Source organism: Nuphar pumila, chromosome 14, assembly GCF_984573655.1.
Source record: "Nuphar pumila chromosome 14, dmNupPumi1.hap1.1, whole genome shotgun sequence".
Lineage (NCBI taxonomy): Eukaryota > Viridiplantae > Streptophyta > Magnoliopsida > Nymphaeales > Nymphaeaceae > Nuphar > Nuphar pumila.
This window is the reverse complement of record NC_143262.1, coordinates 80,140,561-80,150,427: the sequence shown is the minus strand read 5'-3', so window position 1 is coordinate 80,150,427 and position 9,867 is coordinate 80,140,561.

Here is a 9,867-nt window from a genome sequence, read left to right as displayed (position 1 = left end):
TCAAAAATCTAGTATGAACTCATTATTTATTCAATAATATCTTTAGTTTTCTCTCTTTTTAGGCAAGATTAGTGTTGGGTTTCAAGTTTATTATTTTTACAGAGTAATTTGGTTATGACACTTACTCTGATTGGTAAGTTTGTCCTATGCAAGGGATTCTTTAAAAAAATAATATGTAATTACTTTGTATATGATTGTTAACTCAATATATACATATACTTGTTTTTTATAATGCAAATTATTACATGTATGATTATAGAGTGTATTTGTGCTATTGTACATGAAATTCTTGGGTAGATGAATGTAACTCACTTTAATGCAGGTACACTGGTATGTTTTGTTTTGTTGGGTGTTTGAGATGTAAGTTAATTAGTTGTTTGCTAATAATCTTTTTCAAGATAATTCAACACACATAATGACATGCATGGTCAGATACTACGAGAAAGTAAAGAAAAAGAAGAACATGCAACTACATGCCATAAAAATGTTTAGGCAAGCAAAACAAAAGGTTTGTAGCCCAAAACAAAGTCTAGGGAAGTCGAGCCAACCATGACAAAAGGTCCACAAGCCAAAAAGAAAGTAGAGGAGGATAAGTCGAAGGCTTGTGACGAAGAAGCTGATATTAATGAGATGTGAATTTTTTTAATTGAATTATCTCAATTGTCATTGATTTGTATGAATTTGTAATCAGATATTTTATAAATCTTATATTATCATTGATATGTATGAATTTATACATTACCCTTTTTTATATTGTGAATAATATATATGAATTTATTGAAAGATACTATAAATTTTACATAAACATGAGATTGCATGTAAAATAAAAGGTTTTGAATTCATGATAATAACAAGTTTTTGTGACTGTGTGAATTTATTGTGGATACTGTGTGGGTGATAATAACAAAAAGATGATAATAGCAGGTTTTGAATGATGTTCACATCATAAATTTCTATGAACTCATGGCATTCGTGCAGGTCATTAACCTCATAATTCAGTGATGTTTGCATATCTCAGTATGTGAATCAAAAGATATTCCCGAATGAATATCATCCAATTGGAAGGTCTGTAAATATGGGTCGAGTTGGCAAACATGTGTTGTGGACATCCCTACCTTCGCAACTCTATGATTATTGTGAGCTTCACAGGTTTGCATCACATATTTCCAGAATTGGGGATATTCACACATTCATTGCATGCAAACATCTTTTAAGTAAATACTTGCTTAGTTAAAGACTGATGTTCACAAATATGGGTCACGGTTTACAAATATGTGTTATGAATGTCCTGACCATCACAACTTTGTGATGATTGTGAGTTCTGCAAGTTCACATCAACATTTGAAAAACTAAGGACATTCGTGTATTCATTGCATGTGAACCTCCTTTAAGTACAAGTTGACTTAGTTGAAGACTGACATCTACAAATATGAGTTAGAGTTCACAAATATGTGTTGTGAATGTCCCGACCTTCATAACACTATGATAATTGTGAGCTTCACAAGTTCACATCACACATTTGTGTGACTGAGAAAATTTGTGTTTTCATTGTTGCGAACCTTCTTTAAGTAAAAACTCAATTAGTTGAAGATTGACGTCCATAAATATGGATTAGAGTTTGTAAATATGTGTTGCGAAGATCCTGACCTTCACAACTTTATGATGATTGCAAGCTCCACAAGTTTGCATCATATGTTTGTAGAACTGAGGACATTTGTGCATTCATTGCATGCGAACCTCCTTTAAGTAAATACGTACTTAAGTTGAAGATTGTCATCCACAAGAGTTTGCAAATATATGTTGTGAACATCCTGTCCTTCGCAACTCTATGATGATTGCGAGCTTAGCAGGTTTGCGTCATACATTTGTGGAACTAAGGACATTCATATGTTTGTTGCATGCAAACCTCCTTTAAGTAAAGACTCACTTAAGTTGAAGACTAGCGTTCACAAATATGGGTCCGACTTCACAAATATGTGTTGATTGTATGTGAACCTCTTTTAGGTTCAAGACAGGCATCCACAAATCTGTGTCTGAACTTTGTAAATATATATTGTAAACGTCCTTAGCTTCACGCATATTTTTAACCTTATGATTAGATAATGTTCTTCAGTTAGTGTGTGTGAATGTCTTTATATTCGCACACTCTATATGTGAATGTCATCCAATTGATAAGGTTAATACCAAAGTGTGCAAATGTTTTGATGTTCGCACACTCTTATGTGTGAATGTTGTCTAATTGATACGGTTAATATTAGAGTGTGAATAACATGAGGACATTTACACACTCTAATTTGTGAACATCATCTAATTGATAAGGTTAATATTAGAGTGTATAAATGTCTTCATATTCTTACACTTTGATGTTAATAGTGTCATCATTCAAAAACATTATGAACACTTGTTATTTACATACATTCATGTCATTAGATTTAGTCATTCAGACTTTCAAACATAATATAAAATACATATTATATACACTGCCAAAACATCTATACACAGTATAAAAAAACCTATTACAAATTATATACGCATCCACAATTCAACTATAGTATATAAACACATTAATTCAAGCACATGTTTCTGAAATCGTTCGTACTTCTATATGCAGAAATTTGCCAACACATCCATACAAAAAAAATACATTATATACATCCACACATTCACAATATATACATTAAAACATTGAAACAAAGTATAAACATGTCATTCAATTATAATTAATTACAACAAAAGCATATATAAATAATAACATAATTATAAGAGTATTTATACAACAGATTAATATTTTTTAAAGCATCACAAGTGCAAGAAATACAAGGTTTGCATCACTCTTATGGAGGTTGTACATCCTGCTCTCGTACTCTTAGCTACTCAAGTGTCTTATCCTTGATAGAGAGCAGCTCTGTATGTGCATGTAAAATCTCTTCCCAGACTTTTAGAAGGATCTTCTTCATAGCAAGTTATTTATCTTTTATTGTAAGCAAATCCTACAACCTACATTTTTCAGCCTTTGCAAGAGCTAACTCTGCCACTGCATCTACTCCACTTGAAGTCCTTATAAGCTTTGGACTCCTAACCCCAATTTGCTCGACTCCCTTGCATTTGTAATTAAAGTATATATATATATATACAAGGTAATAATTTTGTAGTGAAAGTAAATTTATAAATAGAGTAAATTTGTAATCAAATTATGAATATCAAAGTGTATAAGAAAATCAAAGTATATGCGTATAAGTGCATTATCATCTCATTGCCCCTCTTGGTGTTAAAACTGCTTGGCAACAAATAGTTGTGAGCATGTATGTTCTCCTGACTAACATGTATAATGAAATAGTATTTGATGGCATCACCGCCATTACATTAGTTTTGCAGTTTACTGGAAAACAAAATGGGTAATCGTTCGACTAGTCTTTAAAACAACATGAAATGCTTCTACGGACTGTCGGACCACTTAGTTGACCATTTGGTGTTCAACTACAATCATGTTGTGCAACCAAATGTCCTTCGTAAGTTTCATGGCATGGATAACCACATCCTCGTTATCATCTACATCTTCGCTATAGTTGCACCAGGTTACCTACATAATGAAGTTTCATTTATTAATAAGTCCTATATTGCATTATTTATAAAGACCAATTGTTTCACGTATACTTACACTATAACACGCACAACTTTCTAATCTAAAGGGTCCTTCTTATAGGATGACCCTTTCCTATCCCATCATTTTTCTCTTCCTCTTCCTCTTCCTCTCTGTCTTTGTTTTCTCCCATGCATGACCTAATCCACATAGAAAACTTAGGGACTTGGCCACGTCTAAGGGGTTTTCAATGGATATGTGCTCTCATATACAAACTTACAAGGATCAATACATGAATTGTTATATAGATTAATATATAAAGACAATAAATTCATGTTTTCATATTAATCAAATCAAATCAATGAAAAAAATTATACCTTCAAAACAAAATAGCATGCCGACAAAGTTTTTTCTTTCATGCTTCACTTGACTCAAACTTGCATACAGGTATGCAAGTGAATCTGCTCTCCATGCATATTTATTGACACGATCTAGGTGTTGCATCAGTTGCACATAGGATGCATGGATTGACTTTCCACTAGTTTTGATGAATACATGTATCAAAGAAATAGAGCAAGAATGCCTTCAACTCCTTGTCTACCCTAGGACTAGCCATCCCTTTTACACATGGTATTTTTTCCTTCAGTCTCCTCGCTTTGTTGTCATATGTCCTCTTCAACCATGACAATTTTAATATTTTACCTTTGAATGCATCCTTGATTGCTCCCAATAAAATTTTATATTAGTACGTAAAATTTTAAAACTAAGGTGCATTTAGTGGCTCTCTATAGCACTTTTATCTTGTGATGCATGCCATATCTTTCAAGGCAATGGTCATCTCAAAATTGGAGAACTGAAACTTGTTTGTTGCGAGATTTTAAAACTACATCATGGAATCTACGAAACTATAACCAATGTTCCATGGTGAAACCTTCAAGAATCGTTAGAAGTGCATTTGATCCAGCAAGTCCTTTGCATCATTTGATAGTTTTAAGAACCACTCGTGTGCTTGAAACCAGTATAACTAATATATATAGCTTATTGGATCACCTATACTTTGTGGTTGCAGATCCTGCAATCATAATAGAATTTGAATGGAATCAATCACATGTCATAATTAAATTATTGAATATAACACTCAAATTGATTCATTTTAGTAGCTTAGTTACAATTGCAGGCACTAAAAAGAATTATATGAAATCAGTCACATATCACAATTAAATTATTGAATATAACACTAAAATTTATTGATTTTAGTAGACTAGATACAATTACACACATAACAGACAATTGATTCACTATTGCATTGAATACATGATCATGAATTGCATTATTCAAACTAGATATCTTATAAACATGCTTCACAAACATATATATATATATATATCACAATTTAATTATTAAATTGTAATATTCAAACTACTTATCTTACAAATATGTTTCACATACACATATCACAATTTAATCATTGAATTTAAATTTTCGAACTAGTTATCTCATAAACACGTTACACACACACACACATATATATATGTATGATAATTTAATTATTGAATTACAATATTTAAACTGGCTATCTTACAAACATGCTTTACAAACATACACATATCATAATTTAATCATTAAATTATAATATTTAAACTGATTATCTTACAAATATGTTTCATATACACATATCATAATTTAATCATTGGATTGCAATATTCAAACTACTTATCATATAAATATGCTTCACACACACATCATAATTTAATCATTGAATTTTAATATTCAAACTATAGTTATTTTATAAACATATTTTAAACACACACATGACAATTTAATAATTGAATTGTAATATTCAAATTGGTTATCTTACAAACATGCTTCACAAATACACATACATATTATAATTTAATCACTGAATTGCAATATTCAAACTATATTTGACACACACGTATGTCACAATTTAATCATTGAATTGTAATATTCAAACTAGTTATCTTACAAACATGCTTCACATATGGAGATGCATGATAATTTAATCATTGAATTACAATATTCAAACTGGTTATCTTATAGACATGTTTTGCAAACACACACATATAGCACAATTTAAACAATGAATTGCAATATTCAAAATAGTTATCTCACAAACATGCTTCACATGGAGATATATGATAATTTAGTGATTAAATTGTAATATTCAAATTGGTTATCTTATATTCATGCTTCACATATATATCATAATTTAATTATTGAATTGCAATATTCAAACTAGTTATCTTACAAATATGCTTCCCACATACATATATGACAATTTAATCAATGATTGAATGCAACATTGAAATTGATTGCAAATATCTTATAAACATATTGCATACACTAACAAATTAAGAAAGTATCTATCTACGTGCATTGAATCTTGTTTGACATTGTGACATTTTCGTTGGAGCATGCACTTCTTCCTCCAAGGGATGAGCTTTTACATCCTCCGTCATCTCCAACTCAGGCTCTTGAAGATCCTTCTTCACCCTCTCCACCTTAGACCCCTGAGAATTCTTTTTTGTCCCTTCCACCTCAGCCCTACGAGGATCCTTCACCCTATCCATCTCAACCTCCTTATTTTGTTGAGGATCCTCCTTTGCCCTCTTACCGCAATCAACATCAATCTCAGCCTTAGACTCAGCATTGACCTCTTCCTTTGCTAGAGGTAGCTCTTCTCTCTTATCCATAGTCTCCTCCACCTCAACCTTGACACCCTCGCCTTGTTGAGGTTCTTCCTCCACCTTTTCAACCTTCACAGTGTCCACACTCTTCTTCTTCACCTCACTACTACCACTACAGGTGACTATGTCTATTGCTTCCTCTAGTTGGGCATGCAAGTTAGCAACTATTGAAGATTCTGATGTCAATGGCTCATTGCACTTCTTCACTATTGATTGCTCCCTAACATCTCCCTCAGATGTTTCCTGGATGTGAGACATGATTTTGGATACTACATCTTCAACTTTTCATGCAACAAAAACTTTTATTACTACCACTGGATACGTTTATTGCTTTTTATTTAAACACAACATGCTCGGCCTCCATGAGCTAATGCTGCATTTTTTGTGGAATATGCCGGACACTCATGCTATTGGCCATGAAGCAGGTACCCTTTCTATCCTCGTGTCAAGCCTCTTACATACTCCATAGTAGGATGGATCAGGAAATGACTAATCTATTTGTTGTTTTGTTTTCTATGTTCCTTTAGTAGGTGTTGTTTCCTCTATGACAATCTCTTCAATTGTCGTCTTTATAATAAATAAATGAACAATTTTTTACACAAACAAATTCGATGATAGATGTAAACAGGTGGGTAAAGGAGAAATAAAATAGGTTATTGAAATATATTTCTTCACATGAAATCAAATTACAAAAGCCAAACAGAATAGACTATTGAAAATAAAAAAATAACTTGAAAATCATGCAAGTGTTTCCTAGTCATCTTTATAACACAAGATAAACGATAGACCAATAATCAAATTCAAGAATAGATGCATACCAAATTTAAAAAAAAAAAGAGAGCAAAGGAGACTCATATGAAAATGAATTAAACAAAAAAACAGAATAGGTTATTGAACATGCAAAGATAACTTGAGAACCATACAATTATTTCACAACTTAACTGATTCAAACCAATGTTAAAAAAAAATCATATTAATTGTTATAGAGAGAAAAACAGGTGCTTACCAAAATATCTCGCTGACGAAGATAAAACAATAATGTCAGAGATTCACCGAAAATAGTCACTAAAAAATATTATCAGTATAAACAGTTTGGGGACAAAAACCCCAATTTCATGCAAAAGTAACCCTCAAATGTGAAACAAACCTTTTAAATATACAAAGCATCACATTTAATGCATGTACAAACATTCACAAACTTTATGCATGAGGATAAGGAGATTCACAATAAAGTCGTGAGAATATTTGCAAATCTCATGTCAAATATGTGAATGTTCAAAATGTCCACAAATGAGGTCAGAAGTTTTGCATATATAGAGGATGTTTGTGAATCATCCAACGAATGTCAGTAGGACATCCACAAATGTTTGAGGACATTCACATGCGAAGATCAGAACATTCACATCTTAATTATATTTGTTTTTTATTAATAGGAGTTTCACATATAACGCTTGTGAATGTACATCCAAAACTTATGTGATTTTAATTAAAGGAGGTTTATAGGTGAAGGTAGTGATGTCTGCAAATCTGTGACATGAACTTGTCAAACTCGAATCAGACGACATGCAAAAATAATAACATTTACAACACATATTTGTGGATGTCAAGACACATTTGCGAACATACGTCAAGAATATTTAGTTAAAGAACGTTCACACAATATCTGCACGAAGGTCGTGAGGTTCGCAAATATGGGTCTTGAACCTGTGGAGCTCAAATCAGAAAACATGTGAACGTTGAGGGCATTCACAAAGATGATTTGCGAAGGTCATACAATATTTGCAGACGTAAGTTGAGAGTTTTCAATTGTAGGACGTTCTCAAATTTGTTTATATAAATATCATTAGGTCCTTGAAATATCCATGTGAAACTCATATTTATTGAGAAGTTGTGAGCTTTGCACCGCATACCTATATATCGCACGAACCTCATCAGGTATGAAGGGTAAAAATGTCATAAAAAAGTTGGACATCTGACATTTTGGACATGGGGAGATTTGGGCAAATTGTGAAGCATTTCCAAGAATTTGTCATTTTTAAAAGGATAGAACAATTATTTTCCATTTGTTAAATCCTTGGCTGGAGTTTTAACGTGCTCCCAAATAGATAACATGGAAATGCCAAATCCACGTGACCTTGGAAGCATACCTCCATGGGCCATCACTACTACTTTGCAGCTTCGTCGTCTTGGGTTTTCGATTCTAGTTTTAGAGCCTGAGGTTTTCCCCACATTAGCTTCAGTCTAACCTAGGGGGTGTCAATGGGTCGGGTCTGTCTCAGACCGACCCATTCCAAACCCTATAGGGTGAGGGTTTGGTGATAAAAAAGGAGGCCTGATTAAAAATCGAGTCAGACCCAAAGGGTCTGGTTAGTACATGGAGCAAGGTATGGTTTATAAAATTTCATACCAGACCGAGGTCCAACCCGAGTTCAATTAAGACTCATGATTTTTTAATATAAAAAGATAAAAATATATTATTTTACCAGGTAGGAATCGGGTCTGGTTCATGTAATTCTTATAGGGTTCAAATATGGTTTTTCTTATAGTAGACCCAATAAAATCTGGGTCCAGACCTGATACCTGCACTTTAAAACAGATTCAGGTTCGGACTCACCTGGGTCTGAATCAGATCTGACCCGTTGACACCCCTAGTCTCACCCCTATTAGTTTTATGACAAGCTTGTTTGATAATTCTTCAACTGCTTTCTCGGGACCTTCTCTAGTTGTGTATGCTACAAAAGCACATGCCCGTTGAAGCATTAGCCTTGTCGACTCAATCTCGCCAAATGCATAGAAATTGTCTTTGAGGTCCTCTTAGGACCCAACCTCTCAGGATTTGAACTTGCAACGTCCCAACACAAGGTGACGTGCACTAATTGCTCCTGCCAGACAAGCGGAGCCTCTATTGGTAACTTTGACATTACATGTTAATAACACAAATGTCACTTTATTATTTTATTAAAGAGAATGTTCTAATCAAACAAAGAATATTAAACTTTTTGAATATTACAGAATGTTGGATGATTCATAATCATCCATGTTCCAGATGAAATGCGTCACAAGTTTATAACATAATTACTTTTTTCTTGATTTACATGTTGACACAAATGGCAATCTCTGCCCCCAAATCATGGATCTCTCTAGATCATTAACTGCCCAGATTCTATTTAAAATGCAAAAATGACCTCAAAATTCTTACATATGTACATATGTCAATTTCAAATGGGAAACTGAAATGCAAACAGTAGATTCAATTAGGGATGTAAAACAGAATGGGTTTGGGTCCGGTATCGGACCAAACTGAACCCATTCACTCGGGTTGGTAGGAAACTTAGGAACCCCATTAATAATGGGATGCAGGTTTGGTTTTGAGTTTTGCATTCAAACCCGAATCCGACAAAACCCGGAACCCGATTAAGTGTAAATGTTGGGTTTTAAGCTAGTCGGTTCCAGATTTGATTTTATCTAATTCCATCCAAACCCGAATCTGAAACCAAACCTGATTAAGTCACACTTGGTACCGTTTACATCCCTAGATTCAACTATGAGACTGGAACCGAATATGGATTAAATCCGATG